Here is a 19,489-nt window from a genome sequence, read left to right as displayed (position 1 = left end):
GGTCGTTTTCGCCAGTGTGTTAAACACACTTTAGAAAGGAGTGTCCCCAGACTATCAGAAGGCGGAGATCTCTGATTGTCTGGTGGCGAGACTACTGTGCAGTAAACTTACAGATCTGTACCTTAAATTCTGATTAAAAGATGGACGGGGGAGGGCAGGGAAACAGAGATCTGCTTCACCTGGATGACGGTCGGTTCAAGGCCTGGCGTCTGGTGATCTGCTGTGAATCGTCGGGCTTGATTATGGTTGGTAAAATGTTAGAAAGTAGATGAGGCTACTATTTGTTCAGATATGTCTTGCAGCTTGTCTGGTAGGGGGACAATGAAAATGAGCTAACATTGGTTTAACATTGTGCACTATCCCTTGTTGTCATTGCCAACACAGAAAGCCCACTTTTTAATTCACCTATTTGGACAATGGGAAAAACACGGCAATGATGTTCAGCACTTTTGTTATGCCACCGCACTAGAGATAGCCGAGGCCCTAGACATTATGATTTCGGGTTACATGTCTGTCAGTCCGTCGCCTTCTTATGAATGCATTATCTGTTATTTGGCACAAACGTCCACTTGCACTCAACAATGAGCTGAGTAGTTTTTGGTGGTCAACTGGTAAGTCACTATGACCTATCATGCGTATCATTCTCATGAACGCAATTCAAGATCACTTTGAGGGAGTTTCCTCAAATTTGGTGCAAGCATCCACTTGGACTTTATAATAAACTGATTATAATTTGGTGGTCAAAGGTCAAAGGTCAAGGTCAATGTGACCTCACAAACCATGTTTTCGACTCAAATATTCTTACACTAATTATGACAAAATTGCACGCAAATGTCGCATAGGATTTAAGTGATGACATTTTACATCCAAAAGTTAAAAGGTCAACTTCACTGTGACATCATAATGTTCTGCAAAGCATAGGCATTTGTAGCCCATTTTTAGGGGTGCTGAAGCACCCCTAAATTGAATCCCAGCACCCCTAAAATTTGAGAGATTTTTTTAAATTTCTTTTTTACTGTATGTGCTTTTTTTTTTTTAACAAGCTAGAAAAGTGTCACAACCATACAGTACTTGGTTGAAATGTAATATTTTAACAACAAAAAGCTCTGTGTGTGTGTGTGTGTGTGTGTGTGTGTGTGTGTGCGTACATTGTACCATAGGCAGGGTTGTCTCTCTTTTATTATTTTATTATTATTATTATTTTGTAGATTTCAAGCACTTTTCTTGTATTGTATTTGTATTATATAATAGAGACACGAAGGAAAAAGGCAGAGACAAACATTGAAAAAGTCAGTTACTGTTAATGTGTTAATGTTACATGTTGTGCATTGCATTTCAAATAAAAGTCCAAAAAATAAGTCCAAGGTCCATTTTTGGTATTTTTGGTACTCACTGTAGGGGGCTGGTTTAATCCAGAAACATACATACTGTTTATGTGTATGTTGAGGAGCTGCTGTATCAAAATGAGTTGTTTTCCCCCAGAAATTAGGGTTACGATATGTTTCTTTTATGATTCCAATCCATTCCTCTTTTGCTGTGGCTCAGCATTTAAAAAACCTTCATCAGATTTGATGGTTTAGTCACACTTTCCCAAAAAGTGTTGTGCTTTTCTTTCACAAATGTGGGAATGAAATTGCGTTAACATGTACAAAACAGTGAAATTTATCTTGCCTGGCCGGTCAGCTCTCTGGGTGCTCAGCACCCCTAAACCTCTGATCCTAGAATCACCTCTGCTGCAAAGACACTTTTCTTGCCATGATTCAACATCATATCTCAGGAACAGAGGGGGAAATGTTTGGCCAGATACTGAATTGGTGACACTAATCTGAGGCATAAAACTATGAAGCAGTAATTCTGATTCCACCCTGAGTTGAATGTTTTTCAACTTAAAGCAATTGGGGCGCTCCTGCAAAAACACAAAGCGTCCAGAAAAGCAAAAGCAGCTTCACTCTCACTGAAAACAATTACAAAAAGCTTCCTCACACTGCTAAAATGTGCTCTGTCTATTCGGGGTTTAAGACTGCTTCTAGTAATAGAATGCATCAACATAGGGCTGGGCGATATGACCTCGAATCAATATCACGATTAACTGAACATTTTACCTTGAGTACGATTACTGAACGATTATTTAGTTTTTGTTTTTGTCGTCATAGTTCACTGACAAGGTCTGTACTGTAAATGTGCTCAACTATTAAAGCAGTCTCTTTCTTTTTTTGAGCCGTGTACTGTTCATATTCGGTATTGTGATTGTGCTCCAAGTGTTGAAACAGATTGGTGATATTACCTTTGGTCGCTGAAAGGGTTTTCCACAGAGTTAATATTTGATTTTTTTTCTGTTTAATGTTGTCTTCAGGAAAGCAAAAATGTGCCAAAACGACCCAACGACCCAACCCTTTAATAGTTTTTGTATAAATGTTAAAACCGAGTCTCTGCATGTCTTTACGTCTGACTCTGGGCTCTGTGCTGTGAAGCTCAGACAGACTATGTTCTTATTCTAATTAAGACAAAGTAAACTGGGACAGATCATTTCCAGAGTTAGTCAAATGGGGCATGGCGTTTACAACCCCAGTCTTTCATGATGTAATAAAAGAGACAAGACAGGAAGGCAGAGAGGACGTAATGATTGGAGCAAAGACAAACAAAGAGCAGGCAAGGACAACAGACAGATGAGGAAGAACTATATAAGGTTAGAGACAGAGTGAGATGAGACAGCCCAGACAAATAAATAAAGTTACCAGGAGTTCGAGAGGAATCTAAGAAACACAGAGAGACAAAGAAAATAATTAAAGTACATATAACGTAACAGCAGAGAGACAGTGAGAGAGAAAAAGAAGCCGCGAACAAAGAATGGAGAGACAGGCGGAGAAGGTAAAAGAGATGTAGAAGAGAGGATATTGATTGGTTAAAAATGCATGAAGTGTCTGGTGCGCAGCTCCTCATTTCTAATGCCCTGTGACCAGACACTCTGAAGTAAAGCATCATCTCCCTGAATAACTCTGTTGAATAGATGTTTTTATATAATTTGCTGTCAGTCAGTGAGTCAGTAAATCAGTCGGTCAGACAGGCAAATGGAAACACAGCGAGTTCTCTTTGTTCATTTGTCTCTTACACAATCAGTTAGGAGATAAATTAGTCACAGCATAACCTCTTCCAGAAATAAATCACCTTTTGAAACCAACACATGGCTCCCAGGTGTTTAAAAGGCACCGTGCTTTGTGTTTGTTTTCAGCTTTCTGTAATGCTTAATTTATGTGGTGTCTGAATAATCAGAAAAATGTGTTTCAGACTGAAAAAAATCAGGTGAATGCCTCGAGTAGAAACAACAACTCAGAAACTTGAGAGAAATTTTGGTACACGACTTGTCAACACTGACAGCATATATGCAGAAACATGGTGGACAAAGTAAATGTTGTAAAAGTGGTTGATGGTAATTTTTTTATTTCATGTATTTGTTCACACTGAGTTTACAATATGGCATTAGGTTCTAAGGTTGTAGGTTGTACAACAACCTTTGATTTAGCCGTTACCTAAATCCAGTCATAGTGAATACCATCAGCTAAACTACCTATGCTAAAAGGTAGGCTAACTAGCCTAGTTTAGCAGATTAGCAACTCACCTGTCAGTTTGACTCTATGGAATTCACGGTGTGCTTAAACTATTTTAATCACATATTTCAACATGTGAAATTTTAAATTATACATTTTGACACCAGATTTTGTTGACAATGACACAGTCAAAGCAAAGCTAGCCTGGAGCTTGCTAGTAAAATGGCGATAGCTAGCTGTAGCTAAAGCTAAATTTTTGGATTAACTAATACCTTGGTAAATTAGTTTTAATCTCACGTAAATGAGGTAGCAGCTAAATCCTGCCATTGTGAATAAAAACAGCTGAACTAGCCATGCTAACATGTAGGCTAACCGGCCTAGCTTAGTAAATTAGCAGCACTCACATCTCAGTTTTGACTTGGTGTGCATAAGCTTCCTGTAAACCACATATTTCAGTGTATGACATTTTGAATTAAACATTTCTAAAACAGATCTTGTGGATACTGTTTTTTTCCTTTAACACAATTTATTTTTCTTTTGACAGGGATGCAGGAATGCAAAGGAGCCTGATTAATCTAGCATGCAGCTTGCTTAAGATAGCTAAGGCTATAGCTAAAGCTAAATTTTTAGATTAACTAATATCTTGGTAAATTAGCTTTAATCTCACATAAATAACGTCGCAGCTAAATCCGGCCATAGTGAATAAAAATGGGAACTGCCCATTAGTCCGACAGCCCATTGGTCCGACCATATTAAACCCATTGTTCCGAAGTCCCGTTGTTCTGAAATCATCATGATGCCCTGTGGTTAAGGTCTGGTTAGGTTTAGACACAAAAACCACTTGGTTAGGGTCAGGAAAAGATCATGGTGTGGGTTAAAATGAAAACGAAAGTGACAAACATATAAGCCGTGAGCCTGGTCGCAGCGCACAATCAAGGCAGAAATACACCAGCCAGGAGCCGTTCAGCACTGTGGATCGTTGGACTAATGGGCTGTCGGACCAATGACATGGACCCATAAAAATAGCTAAACTAGCCATGCTGACAGGAAGACTAACTAGCCTAGTTTAGTAGATTGGCAGTAACTCACATCTCAGTTTTGACTCTATGGAATTCACGGTGTGCTTAATTTACGATTAAACCACATATTTCAACGTATGACATTTTTAATTAATAGATAAATATAGTCTATTATATCAGTATATAATAGATTATTATCACAACAGAAAGATATTTGCTAATAGTGTTTTTCTTTCCCAAAAGGCCCAGTGCAGTGTTTTGGTCTCATCCTCCCAGTCATCTATGTTAATTATTGCTTGTTCTAAAATAACTTAATAAAAACATAATAAAAATGACAAAATAATGTTAAGATGAAAAATGATCCATGGTTATTTCCTCTGGTTAATTTTCAGTAAGTCAGTGTGCATGTAAGATTAGTCCCTGCGCTCTAATTGCTCTTCCTGACACTGTGACTTTAATTTCCACTTCCTCCCTGCTCTCTGCTGTCTTTCCATCTGTCTGGCCTACCGCTGCCAATACTGTGTTTGCAAGTGTGTGTGTGTGCACAGGCGTGCGTGTGTGTTTACTGTATACTCTCCAATACGTTTCCAGGGCTGTGAACTTGAATCAAGACACAGCGTGGTTTGGCGGCCGTGACCAGCGAGTGACAGTGTGACGGAAAGAACCGCACGACCAGCAGATCAGAGGCAAGATGAGAGGACTATCACTTCCTGGCTGAGCCACAAAGCCAGAATTAGTGCAGAAGGCACACAGGCCAGTCAGGTACGTACTGGGTACATCCACCTGGCCTGCATTCCCATCAGTCTGGTTCCTGTGAAGGATTGCTCACAGCCAAATATGTTTGTTAAAGTTGGCATGGAAAACAAAATGAATTGCCAAACCAAATGTAAAATGCTTTTTAGATTTTGGCAGCCAGAAATGTGTGAATGGAATCTTTAAAAACAGTTCTGTCTCTGTTTGAAGTCTGATATAATAGAAATAAACGTGTTCAAATGAAACATGACATTTATTTGGCAGCTGTCTTTTGCTCAAAGCAACTAAACCCCCCCTTTCCCCTGTGATGTAGTTTAGATTACATGAGCTGAGCTTCTCATCAGGAGGAGGAGAGGACAATGGATGTTGTAGCTGTAGGCGTAGCAACAAAAGCAGGTGGGCCAAAAGTGACGCACCTCAAGTGAAATGATGGCTGAGGTGGGCAGGGAATGGCGAAGGAGAAGCTGAGCAGGCAGAAGAGCTGAAGACAGAGCAGGCACTGCTGGCACTCGAGGATCGGCAGGAGGAGGGAACCAGGAAGCCACACCCAGCAAACACACAGAGACAGGGGTCATCCCAATATCCCTCCTTGACTCCTCTATCCTTGATCACTTGACCGGAAATCGATTGAGATTCGCCATCTTGTACGACATTTCAATTTGTTAAATGCACTCAGGAGTTGAGGAGCCCCCCTTATGGGATACCAGTTATTGATTAGACAGCGTGTGTCACTCCCAAGTTTTATATTTTGTTTTCTGATTCACCATCGAGTTAAAAATCTCAACAAATCTAAATTTTTCCTGAAACATTTGACCTAATAAATCATTTCCAGTGTTCAAAGACACCGTGATCATATTCTGGGTTATTAAATAATGAACTCACAATCAGATTATCATTAAATACAGATGCAGATAATGAAGGCCACATTGTGTGACTCTGAGCAGGACACAGGACAGATTATAACTACAGAACGCAGGTTGTTGTTCATGTGCAGGTGATTGTTAGACAGAGAGAAAACACTGCTGCTCTGCTACTGAGAAGTGTATCTGTATCTTTATCATTATAAATATATAACATTGTGTATGTGCAGACACAAACTCCATTAAACGTTTCTATAGCTATTAATAAAGCTTCCTGATCCTCCTTGATCCAGCTGTAATCAGCCGCCGGCGTCATCACAAACAGACGTTGCTTCACGTGACGCTTCAGAGCAAAGGACGTCTCATTTCTCTAAAGACATGTTTCCTTGTTTCTTCACTCCTCGCGTCTCATAGGGAAATGTGGATACGAGATCAGGTACTGGGATGAACCCACAGACTGAAAACAAACATGAGACACTAGGGAGGGGAGAGAGGAAACACAAGGGAGAGGCAGAGCTGAAACCATAACAACTTTGGGAAATGTTGAACCATTTTTGTAGCAACAAAAGGTGTTTTTTTAATAACAGTTTAGGATGTTTTCAGCCATATTTGTAGAGACAAAAGCAGACATTTTGTAATGACAGTTTGGCACATGGTCAAGTAGGTTTGAAGGTTTAAAGGAACCAAACTGGGTATTTTAAGCTAAAACTAACTCAACTACAATCAATTACACATTAGCCACAATGTTGTCACAATATACAATTGAAAAGGAAACATAAAGTAAAGTCATAACATAACCCAGATAAAACATACAAATGTAACATATCTGCTATTTGCAGCAACATACAATGCCAACATGTATTCTGGTGCTCGGTTGCGATTACAGCACACTTGGACAGTTTTCAAAAATCAACTACATTCATCAACTTGTCGGTGAAGATTCTCAGTCATCCAGGTCATGGTAATCATAAGTGCTAGGCACAGGAAACTGGACTGCAACTCCGTACCAGTCATTTAGAAGAGAAGAAGCTTCTTGGATGAGAGGCGAAACGACTTCAAGAAACGCAAGCAAGTCCAGTTGCCTACGATATAGCACTCATGGTTACGTTCATCAACATTTTTGTTTCTTAAAAATACCTGAGATGGTAAGACTCTAAAATGGTCAGATACAGGTTTTGCATTGTGGGCATTCACTTTTCTTTTCTATTGTACTGTCCTCTATAATAACACATTGTCACTCAGAGACAAAAAATACCCGGCCTGTTGGATTTAGCAGATTTCATGCTAATACACACATCAACTCCACTGGTTGACATAATTATCTGAAACAGCAAGAAATTTTTCTTGGCCGGCACACGCAGCATACAAACCGTGTGTGTGTGTGTGTGTGTGTGTGTGTGTGTGTGTGTATACGTCTCATCCCATCAGTGATATAGCTGTGGGCTGGTTTACATTTGCATAATGAAGTCAATAACACTGGCCTCCTGGGAGTGAGCATGGTGACATTATTACTAATTTAATAAGAAGAGTTGAGTTTGTGTGGTTGTGTTTGTGTGTATCTGGGGAGGGAGAGACACAAAGATGGCGTGGGATAGCGTGTGGTAGAGGCAGATAGAGATAGATAAGTGCAGGAGGTGAAAAGAGACGAAGAAAAAAGATGGAAGACAAACAATCTCAGGAGCAGAAGAGAAGGCAGGAAGTGAAACTAGAACAGGTTGGATAAAAGAAAGGAGGTTAAAGTGAAAAGAAAGTGTGGACCAAGAGGTGAGGGTGAAAGGAGGACAGAAAGTTAGAGGAAGCAGAGAGAGGTGCAGAGGGAGAGGAGAGGACAAGGTGAGAGTAAACAGGAAGATAAAACAGGAGGGTAGGCGAAGGAATCAGACAGTAATGAAGAAGCAGAGAGTGTTACGGAGAGACAGAGATGTATGGTTGATGAGTGACTGTTGTGTTCTCCACTTCTGTTTTAATCAAAGACTCGATGCCCTCGCTGTCCTCTGCCAGTTTAAGGCCTGCGGCTGTCTGCGAGTCCAAAACAGGTAGCAGTGGCCCCGTGGCAGCATTACTAACAGAGCATGAGCCAGCCTGTGGAACCAAAATACATCAGTAATGTCACAGTCACGCAGAAATTATGCACATTTATAGTCTTTGACAGCCGGTGGAAGAAGTATTCAGATCTTTACTCACTCAAAACTTCACTTAGCTAAAAGTATGTAAGCATAATTTAACCTTAAGTATCAGAAGTATGAAAAAATTGTCCCACTATTGTACAGTATGGTGTTTATAGATTAATAACACTGCTGCCCTCAAGGTCTTTTCAGAAGGTAGGCGAAGCGACAATGAATAGACGTGCAGACAAGCACTCCGCAAGTAAGCGCCAGGCGGGGGTCATCCCTATGTTCCCAGGGTTCTATGTTTCCTGGGCTCTATGTTCCCCACTTAACCCTGCAAAAAAGCTTCTTTGTTCCCCGCTTACACAAAAAGGGTTCTATGTTTCCCGCTTGGTTGAGCGGGCAACATAGAACCCGAGACACATAGAACCTTTTTTGTGTAAGCGGGAACATAGAACCTTTTTTGCAGGGTTAAGTGGGGAACATAGAGCCCGGGAAACATAGAACCCTGGGAACATAGATACGCTCCCACCAGGCGTTCCATGTGTGGTACCCATGGAATCGACCTCTTTGCATTGCTGTATCCCTGCTGGTACAACTGTATTTTCTTTATACGGCAAAGCAAATCAAACCTAATTAATTGCGTGTTTGATGCAGACCACAGACTGTTTTTGTTGACAGCTAATGTTAGCTACGTTAGCATAGTCGTAACCTTTATAGCCTAGCTGAAAGTGGAGATGAAACATTGAACAATATGACCTTAGACAACATATGACACCGCAACCATACTGGCTTTGGCTCAGAGGCAGAGAGGGTTGTCCACTAGTCAGAAGATCCGCGGTTTTGATCTCTGGCTCCTCCATTTCACATGTCAAAGTATCCTTGGGCAAGATACTGAACCCCAAATTGCTCCCAATGGTCGCTCCATTGGTGTGTGAGTGTGTGTAAATGGTTACTGAGTAGCAGGCAGCACCTTGTAGGGTAGCCTTGGCCACCAGTTTGGTCGGCAGACTAGAAAAGCACTATACAAGTGCAGTCCATTTACCATTCACCATAATATCTACGTAGATTTGCTAGAAAATTAGATTGCATTCGACGTTTTCAGCAGGGGGGCAGCCATTTTACAACAAGCTAGCTGGTGACGTCACTTGGATGGTTGTTTACTGCGAGCGCTGAGCACAACACTGTACTACGGATTAGTTCAACTAGGTTTTAATTGATTAAGTGTTGGTACAATGGAGTTTGAGAATTTTAATGAGATACAAAGAACCACAGACAAAGTTAAAACCACTTGGCTATGCTTTTTGAGCCAATAAGACCAAATAAAGTGATAAGACCTGTTTTTATGGAGTCTAACGATAGCGGTGAAAGTGAAAGTGAAGAGCTGTCTGAACTTGACTAACGTTTCATTCAATGTCAGGTTAAAAAAACACACAAAACACTTCACCACACCAAATGTGTGCTCGACCTATGTCTCCATCAAGTTGTCGGACCACAACAAGAACGCAAGATGCTTAACGTTTCCTCAAGGTTACCATGTTGCAGCTAACATAGCTAGCGTTAGCCTAACCCAGCGGTCACATCCACCGGCCACCTTATATCATAATCAACATCATTCCCACCTACAGATGTCAAATGTAGACATTTTTGGAATCACAAAGCATCGGTAGAATAAACAAACTGTATGACTCATCATCTGAAGCACTGTCAGGGTTGATTGTCACTTGACTTTGTCCCGTTTCCTCATGTGTGTCCTGGTTAGATGAAGCTGTGTGAACCCGACTCTGATACAGATTGACTGGATACAGAGTTGGATATTGGTTCATTGATAAATCAGTCGCAACGAGCCCAGAGGCACTTAATCTAAATCGTCCAAATCCTCCGTTCTCCATTAACTTTTTAGACCTAATGAACTGTTTGTTCTCCGGCTCTGTGTTTTGTGACCACATATGCTTCTACGCAATTTGGACATGCATGTTTGCCATAGCATTCACAACACCTGGCGTATGCTCTCAACTCCACCCTCGCTGATTGTGGGCACACTCAAAGCCAGGAGCCAGACACAGACACTTTTTGTGAGCGTTGTTTTGCGTCTCTTTGCAGATATTGTGCAAATTTTGTAGTGTTTTTTGTCTCCCTGCAGTCTTTTTATGACTCCACCAGGTAATTTTGTGTCTCTTTATGACTGCTTTGCGCCTTTTTTGGTGATTGTTTGGGGTTTATTTGCTGTTTCTTTTCAGGAAACTCACAAATGGCAGGGAACATACTCTCGTCCATTGATTTGCACTACGTGGAAAAAAGTTCAAGACAGTATGTGCCTGAAACAAGCACAACCACAACAGTTTCACGGGATTGGACTTACTTGTTGCTCCACCAGCTCCACCTTCTAATTGAGAATGATTTACTATATGGGCTCTAGTTTCCTGGCGCAGCGCAGGGTGGCGCAGGGTGGCGAACCCCGCGCAGAGCTAGTTTCGAGCAGCGCAACCTGAGGCGCGCTCAGTTTGGTAGTTTGGCAGACCGAGGTGCGCTGAGATGGGTGTGGCGGCGCAGCAGGGGGAGGTGTCGACAGATCCAGCTTGGCGCAGTGACAGTTTCGTGCCAAAAGGCTTCGCCGAAGGTGTGCTAAAAGCTCGCCAACTGAAACCAGGTCTACTGTCAGCGCAGGCGGAGCGCAGCCGGTGTAAGCTGAAGTTAGGCTGACCGGCAGACAGTGCGCACACGTCACCAAAACCTCACAGGCAGGTTTCCAGAATATCAGGCACATTAACAATGCAATAAATACCCAAAGAACCACTATTCAATGCAACTATCTGCAATCAGCACATAAATGTATCTCTATATCGACTGTCCCGTCACATCTGATGTCAGATCAAAGGGGATTGGCACCGTTTGGCACGTTTGGCACGCATAATGGAAACCCAACCTGATTTGATTAACACAAACTAATGAGTTCACATCCCTCTCAGCCAACCACAAACAGCCACAGCATCAGATAGGGAGTATATATTCAGCATCTGTCATCTTAGAAAAGCCAAAAGAAAAGAAACAGAGTGAGACAAGAGAGAAACACAACATTGATTTACAATTGTGGTGACCTCCTCCCAGGCTACCTTTGCATCATCAGCCCGTGGAGGTCTGCTCACAGTTCCGTATATTCGGACACTACGAGCTTGGACCTCCCGGACCAAAACATCAGTTTCCTCCTGGGAGAAGTTTGGCTGTCTGACGCTGCTGCTCTCTTCTGCCATGACGAATTGAGTAAACTCATTACGCTTTCGCGCAGCACATTTAAGGGCGAGGAGAGGGGCTCATTTGATTGGTGTGATGTGTGTAAAACTCACTCCACGACTTCTCTCCTCCCTCTTTCCAACTTGCGCAGGTAGGAGGGACGGAGGTGGGAAAGAGGAGTAGCTGCGCCAGGCGCACGGTATGCCAAACTTTCAAAATCCGCCTGGCCACACCCAGTTGGCGAAGCGCAGGTGCGCTGCGCCCCCGCCTCGCCCGGTCTGTGAAACTAGAGCCCTAGGTGTGCCATTTGTTCCCCGTCTGAAAAACCTTTGGTGCATGTGTTAGATGTTTAACTCTGTGCTTATTTTCACAAGTTCAAGTTTAGTTTATTGTCACACAATCACAATGATAATGAGAAGAACATTTAAAACATTTTCAAGTGCTTGCTGTTCAACAACATATAAAACATTTAATCCTATATCAATTTCAAATTCACCAAATTTAGAAATACACAGCTTTCACTGGACAAGAGGGGCATGAAAAATTGTAATTTGAAAAGAGACTAGACAAAAGCAGTGAAGTGACAAGTGAAATGTTTGCCTCTGAGATGTGTTGCAGAAGTATAAAGCTACATGAAATGGAGATACTTTATGATATATGTCTTAATTTGACAGGAGAAGAAAAAGATCTCATTACTGCGACACTTCATCATGTTCCTGTAGACTGTCACAGTCTTATTATCACATACTGTCGAACAGTCTCACCAGATAATTAATGATATGCCGTATTTATTCTCTTCTCATGTTGTCACAGTGACAAAGATGTCTGTCAATCCACACAGCTTTTCTTTCTTAATCTACTTCTGTCTTCCTTTATTTTGACGTGTTATAGCACAGGAAGAACGCAGGTGTAACTTATAATATTAATGAGGCTCTGTTCTATTTAAAGGCCGTGCTCCGGTGCTTTCACTTGCTGTGGGTATTAAGACCTCCGCTCAGGTTAACAAACTTAATGAATGAACATTAAAGGTGTGATGTCTCCCATTCTAACAGGTACAACAAAACCTTTTGTGACTGTTTGCAATTTATCAGATTAGCTCAACTGCAGCGGGTGTCATCACACGCTCATCTTGGGCTTCACAGGAGACTTAACGTCTCATTAAGTTACACTTAAAATAAAGTTTACACGTTCATCAACACTTCGGTTGCTTTTATCCATTACAAGTGTACTTACACATGGCGCTGTGATCTCACGGTTCCCTTGTGAAGTTGCTTTTCTGCACAGATGAGCTGTTTACACTGATCCCAGTTTCAGCAACGTTAAATCTTTTGAATGAATGAATGCCTTTATTTTGAGCAAAACAAAAAAATTTAAACAAATCAAACATCAACAGACATGCTCAAAAGGAGCAGGAAGAAGCGTACACGTATATAATCTGACCGCCTTCTCACTATTCACGTCTCATTTAAAGAGGAAATTGTCAACAACTTGCCTTAGATATTAAATAAACAAACCCCAGCTCAACCAAGCCCAGATAAATACATAAACCAACCCATCAGCATCACCCCTCTATGTCTGCATACCTCCTAAGAATACTGTACATGTCAACAAGGATTTACAAATGATAGCACTCTGTTTTTAAATTTTTAAATGCACAGTGTCCAGACTTTTTTGGAATTGGGGATGTGATTTAAAGGTTTGCTTCACCCAAATGTCCCCCTCAAAATAGATGAATGAGAAAATTATATAAAAATGTTCTGTTTGGCCATTTAGATATGGGGTGCTGTTTGTAAAGTGGCTCACTCTGAAATTAACAGCAACATTTTGCCACATTTAGCTTCAAACAACGTTTAGAAAAGTGGTGTGAATTTTTTAAAGTCACTTTTTACCACATTAACAGCAATATTTGAAATATGTTAAATATATTGGTGGATACTGCTGCTGAATTTCACATTTCACATTTCAATACACTGCTGAATCTCTGAATTGTGGCCAAAACAGCCCTTCCAATGTTTTCAGCTTAATCGCTGACATGTTGGCATAAACACAGTCTGACTACCCAGGCTTTTATTTTGGTACTTTCGCTGACTGGCAGTGCACATTTGCTTATTAGCTAAGTATTTAGTTTCTCCAAGCACATTTAGATTTAATAATTATATTTAACATTTAACATTAGATGTAAATTTAACATTAGATTTAGATTTAACATTTAACATTTAGATTGAAATCTAAATCTAAATGTTTTAGATTTAGATTTAAATCTAAAACATTTAGATTTAGATTTAACATTTAGATTTAACATTTAACATTTAGATTTACATTTAACATTTAGATCTAATATTTAACATTTAGATTTAACATTTAGATTTAGATTTAACATTTAACATTTCGATTTAACATTTAGGTTTAACATTTCATATTTCGATTTAACAGTGACATTATATTTAACATATTTCAAATTTTGCTGTAAATGTGGTAAAAAGTGACTTTAAAAAACTTCTGAACCATTTGAAGCTAAATGTGGCAAAATGTTGCTGTTAATTTCAGCGTGAACCAGTTTACAAACGGCACCCCATATTTAGATAGTCAGATTCAATTTCAGATTCTCTGAAATTCCACCAATACAGTGGAAGTGAATGGATTTAGTTTGTGGTACATCATTGAAAAATTACTTTGGACAATCCAACATCCAATGTCTGCAATTTTCTCCATCCTGCTTATAAAATAATCCCTATATGAAATCTGTAACAGTGTGGTCTGTGGAAACCACCCCACCCTCACTGGACAAGAGCTCCCCTTTCTTAACCCTGATGTGCACCTTAACCACTCGGTGGCCATGACACCACAAGGTACTAGCATTTTGTATTAACCCTCCAGTCTGCAGACACAAGTCAGGAGACCTTCGTGTTCTACAGGGCCCACACCACATGTCAGGTTCTGTAGAAAAGTAGAAAAATCAATTTTCTGACTTACTGGTAACCAACAAAAAAAAGCTTTTAGTGCACTCAGATGTTTGGACAAACAGTAATTGGAGTCTCAAAGGTGTCACTTAAGGTCATGTCAATAGCGACAAACAAGAACATGTATGGTTAACACTGTAACCTTCAAGCTTGCTGAAAGGTATGGAAGACTGTGTCTACCAGTGTGATTAAAGAAAAGACCCTATAAGTCTTTATAATGAAAAACTTTCCTGAAATCATGACTCAGTATCTCAAAGCAATGTGAAAACTTTCAAAATAATGACTTAGAACAAAAATAATGACTCAGTATCTCAAAATAATCAGAAACTTTCTTAAGAATTACGTAGCATTTCAAAATAATGAGAAATGTTGATAGAATAATGACTCTGTATCTCAGAAACTGTCACGAATCAGTTCAGGAAGGACCCAAATGCAGAGCAGCAGGCAGGTTTGAGGTTTAACAAAAAGCAAACTTTAATAAAGCTGATAAAAAAAACATCCAGAACAGGCAGGTTACAGAAAGTCCAAATGACAAAACCCCCCAAAACTAACCGAAAACCAACTGGGATAATACGGTGTAAAACAGAGCATGGAACGACACCAAGAACACAGGGATGAACACAGATGAACTGACCAGGAACAAAGGGAAACACACAGGTATACGCACAGAAAACTAACTGAAAGAACACGACACAGCTGGAGGAGGAGGACACGGGCAAAAGGAGGGAAATGGGGATTGGCTAACAACAAAGGTGTGGAGGGGAACACTCGGGTGGGGCAAACAAGACTAATACAGAACAGGTGTGAAGGGAACAGGGAAGGACTAACGAGACAGGTGTGACAGGAAACAGGCGGGAAAACACACAAAGACAGGAAGTAAAACCAGACATGACACATGAGGAGATAATCTACAAAATAAAACAGGAAACACATTAAACATGAATAATGAACATGAAACAAGGAACACAATCAGAAAACAAAGTCCATAGGATAACATAATATAAACGAAAACACAGGATCATGACAGAAACGTTTGACTTAGTATCTCAAATTAATGAGAAACTTTCTTGAAAAATCACTCAGTACTTCAAAATAATGAGAAGCTTCCGCAAAATAATGTCTTAGTATGAAAATAATGACTAAGTATCTCAAAACAATGTGAAACTTGTTCAAATTAATGAGAAACTTTTTTTAAAAAAAAAGACTTATTGTCTCAAAATAATGAGTAACTTTATTAAAATAAAGATAAGTTTTCTTAAAATTATCTAAAAATAATGAGAAGCTTCCTTTAAAAAAATTACATAGTGTTTTAAAATTACGAGAAACTTTGTTAAAATAATGACTCAGTATCTTAGATTAATAAAAAACTTTCTCAAAATAATGAGAAACTTCACTGAAAAAAAAATACTTAGTGTTTTAAAATAATGAGAAACCTTCTTACAATGATGAGAAACTTTCTTAAAATTATATCTTTGTATCTTAAAATAATAAGAAGCTTTCTTTAAAAAAAATACTTAGTGATTTAAAATAATGAAAAAAGCCTTTGAAAAAATTATTTAGTATCTCAAGAACTTGAGAATCCATGTGAAAATAATAACTCAGTATCTCAGAATAGTGAGAACTCTCTTAAAATAATGAGAAATTTTCTTGAAATTATACCTTGGTATCTCAAAATAATGAGAAGCGTTCACAAAATAATGACTAAGTATGAAAATATTGACTCAGTATCTCAGAATAGTGAGAAACTTTCTTAAAATTGTGACTCAGAATCTCTAAATATATGAAAAACTTTCTCAAAAAAACAGCAGGACCGGATATCTCTGCCGCTGTCCGAGGTTCTGAACCTTCGACAGGGCCCAAAGGAGCTGTGAAGAGCTGAGAACGTCAGAGAGACAAAAATATCCTTCAACTCAGTGATGCTCAGAAGCAAAGTATCACAAAACCTTTCAAAATCTCACAGCTACCAGAACATTTCTGTAGTTAACTCTTTAATATCTCCAGTTACACATGGAGGGAAGAATAATTCAGGATGTTTCTCTCTGTCAAACACACACACACACACACACACACACACACACAGAGTACTGTAGCACAGATACGAGCGTTGTTCTTGTTGATTGCTGTTAGTTTCATCAGAATTACTTTGGATGGTTGGTTTCATCAGAGCATCTCTCTCGGGTGTTGGTGTGTGTGTGTGTGTGTGTGTGTGTGTGTGTGTGTGTGTGGCAGCTATCTGACAAAAAACGAAATGTAAGATAAATAACTAAAAATCCAAATGAGGCCAACGGTAAACATTTATTAGGTGGCTGAGCCTTGTAATCAGCACCTTGACTGAGCCTGAGTGAACATTAAAGCAACAGGGAGCTTCGGTTCTTTGTTAGTTTGTCACATGGCTGAAATGTGTTGTTTCTAAACCAAACTTTTTTTTAGTTTCTCTGTTCTTGTACAGTGATTCCAGAGAGAAGCAGACAGAGGGGTCTACAGTCTGTGTTTGAAGGATATATCCAGGATGTCAAACTGACTCAGCAGCAACAACAGGTTAAAAAGACAAAGATAGTTAGAAGCTAAAGCCGAACTATAGGCTACAGATCACAGTGTAAAAGTGAACCACCACATCACTGCTGATCGCCACACAAGACAATGAATATAAAGGGAAACTTTGCCTATATTGAACCAGCTGTGTGGCATCACAGTGTGCGCAGATGAACAGTATTTGGCTTCACACCTGTGCCACTGCCAGCACCTGGACCTCCACCGCCAGACGGGCAGGGATCTCCGGGGGAAGTCAAACATGTTCATCTGCACACACTGTGATGACACAGAGCTGGTTGAATATCAGCAAAGTTTCCCTGCTTCCCTTCACTAGTTCCTGTACAGCAGGGTCCGTCTTTGTTTAACTGTTATAATCATTAAAAAGCAAAAGCAGCATGTGTATACATTCAGCAGGCTATATCTTCAGTAGCTAGCTAGCTAACCCTACACTTTTCAGGGTTTGATTTTGGTTTTGGAACAGGGAAGAAACGTACATCTTTTTCCAACCTCTCCAGGTAACAAGTATCATTAATACACGACGTGGCCCAGACACAACATTTAGCTCCAAATCCACAAAATCAGCCTGAAAATGAAGGAAATCTGAAATGACTGCATTTTAATAATGTTTGGGAAGTGAATCGTAAAGTTAAGCTCCACTCTGATAATTTTCACAGTCCCTTACTTTTTACTGTGTACGAGCTTACACAAGATAGGACCTAAATTTTGTGTGTATGTGGTTTTTGTGTGTTTGCTTGTGTGTGTGTGTGTGTGTGTGTGTTGTGTCCTCCAGCCCTCAGCCCCCTCTGTGTGCCCTACATATAAAGCAGTCCAGTCCAATGTTAACACCAGCTGCTGTCTGTATCTCTAATTATAGCCTCTGCAGTGCAGGCTCCCAGGGCAAGACTGGGGGTCAGGTTACTCCTTCCCACTGCACACACACACACACACACACACCCTCGTTTAAACTGGGCCTCAAAAACAGGTTCTGACAGGGCTTAAGAAGTCACATGGGGCTCAACTAGATATTTATTCACTTATTTACTCCTCACTTTGACCTCTGCTTGACAAGGCAGGGCACTTAGGAGGAAATAAGTTTCCCCTGGAGGAGGTGCAAGAATGGAGGGGAGGTTTAGAAGTTTGAAGTTGTGAGGACTTTATTTTTGTTGTAGTTGTAGCTGTGGGCACAAATTAATATATTTGGTCTCCTGCTGTGTAAAAAGTGCTGGTGCTGTTGTTATTTGGGGACCTACCAATTATTCTAAGGGACAATGTGTGAGATTTAGTGACATCTAGTGGTGAGAACTGCAGATTGCAACCAGCTGAAACTTCTCCCGGTTAGAATTCCTTCAGTATTTACTCAGGAGGTTTTTACCAGGAGCATCCACAGAGGTCTCTTCCTCTCCAAAACAAACAGACCAGTAGATTTTAACCGGTAAAAATATTTCACAAAGCAGTTCCACGTTACAAATCAGTGTTTCTGCTACGCTCTTTGGCTTGCCCACTAGGCCACTAGCGCAGCACCTGCAAATGTGTGCTCAGGTTATTTCTGATCCAGACATTCAGGAGGTTTTTATAGGGAGGTGTTCTCCTCTTTAAAATAAATATACCAGGTGATTAAAATTGGTAAAAACACTGAATAAAGCAGTTTCGCATCCAAGTGATTCTTTGATGCTGTTTGGCCATCCTGGTCTCACTCTGAAGAAATCCATCGCTTGGGCAGTGACTTGCGGCGTCAGACACTGTTGAAAAAAGCTGCCCTTTAATACACGGCTGGTTGCCATAATAGTTTAAATGCGCCCAGCGGTGTCAGAGGGAAACGTGGCAGGACAAGAACAAAAGTTAAGGCGTCAAAAGTCCAAGTGGGGTGGGTGGGAGGAGTGGTGGATGGGTCCAACAAACAGACTTTCACCCAAGAGAGCAGCGTTTGTGTCCCGTAAGATTCTAAAGCCTGAATTCGTTCTGTTTGTGTCTCCTGTGTACAAAGGCAGTGTCCTTGCTGCTGTGGCTTCAATTCCAGCCTGTACCCCTTATCACCCACCCCCCCTTATACTTAAACTGTCCTATCTAATAGAGCTGAAACCATAGAAAGTAGAAATGGAATTTGGTTTGCCCATTCTGGTCTCTACTGTAGAAACATGGCAGTTCAACATGGCAATCTCCGTAGATGAGGACCCACTCCCTATATAGATGTAAAAAGACTCATTCTAATGTAACAAAAACACAACAATTCTTATTCTTATTAAGAAAATATACCAATTATATTCCATTTCCACCAGCATATCCCCCCCAATCCTACACACTGGACCTTTAACACTGTCAAATAATACTATGATAAATGAAAGAAAATTAATGATGGCACCACTTCAGTCACTTTACAGGTGTACGGGGATTGGACAGGTCAGTAAAGGTGAGGTCAGGAATGGAGTAATGAGCCTCTTGGAGGAGGAAACACTGATGGAACATCAGCTGTTCGCTGCCGCT

The sequence above is a fragment of the Epinephelus fuscoguttatus genome, linkage group LG11, assembly GCF_011397635.1.
Source record: "Epinephelus fuscoguttatus linkage group LG11, E.fuscoguttatus.final_Chr_v1".
Classification (NCBI taxonomy): Eukaryota; Metazoa; Chordata; class Actinopteri; order Perciformes; family Serranidae; genus Epinephelus; species Epinephelus fuscoguttatus.
Note: the sequence above shows the minus strand (reverse complement) of the source record.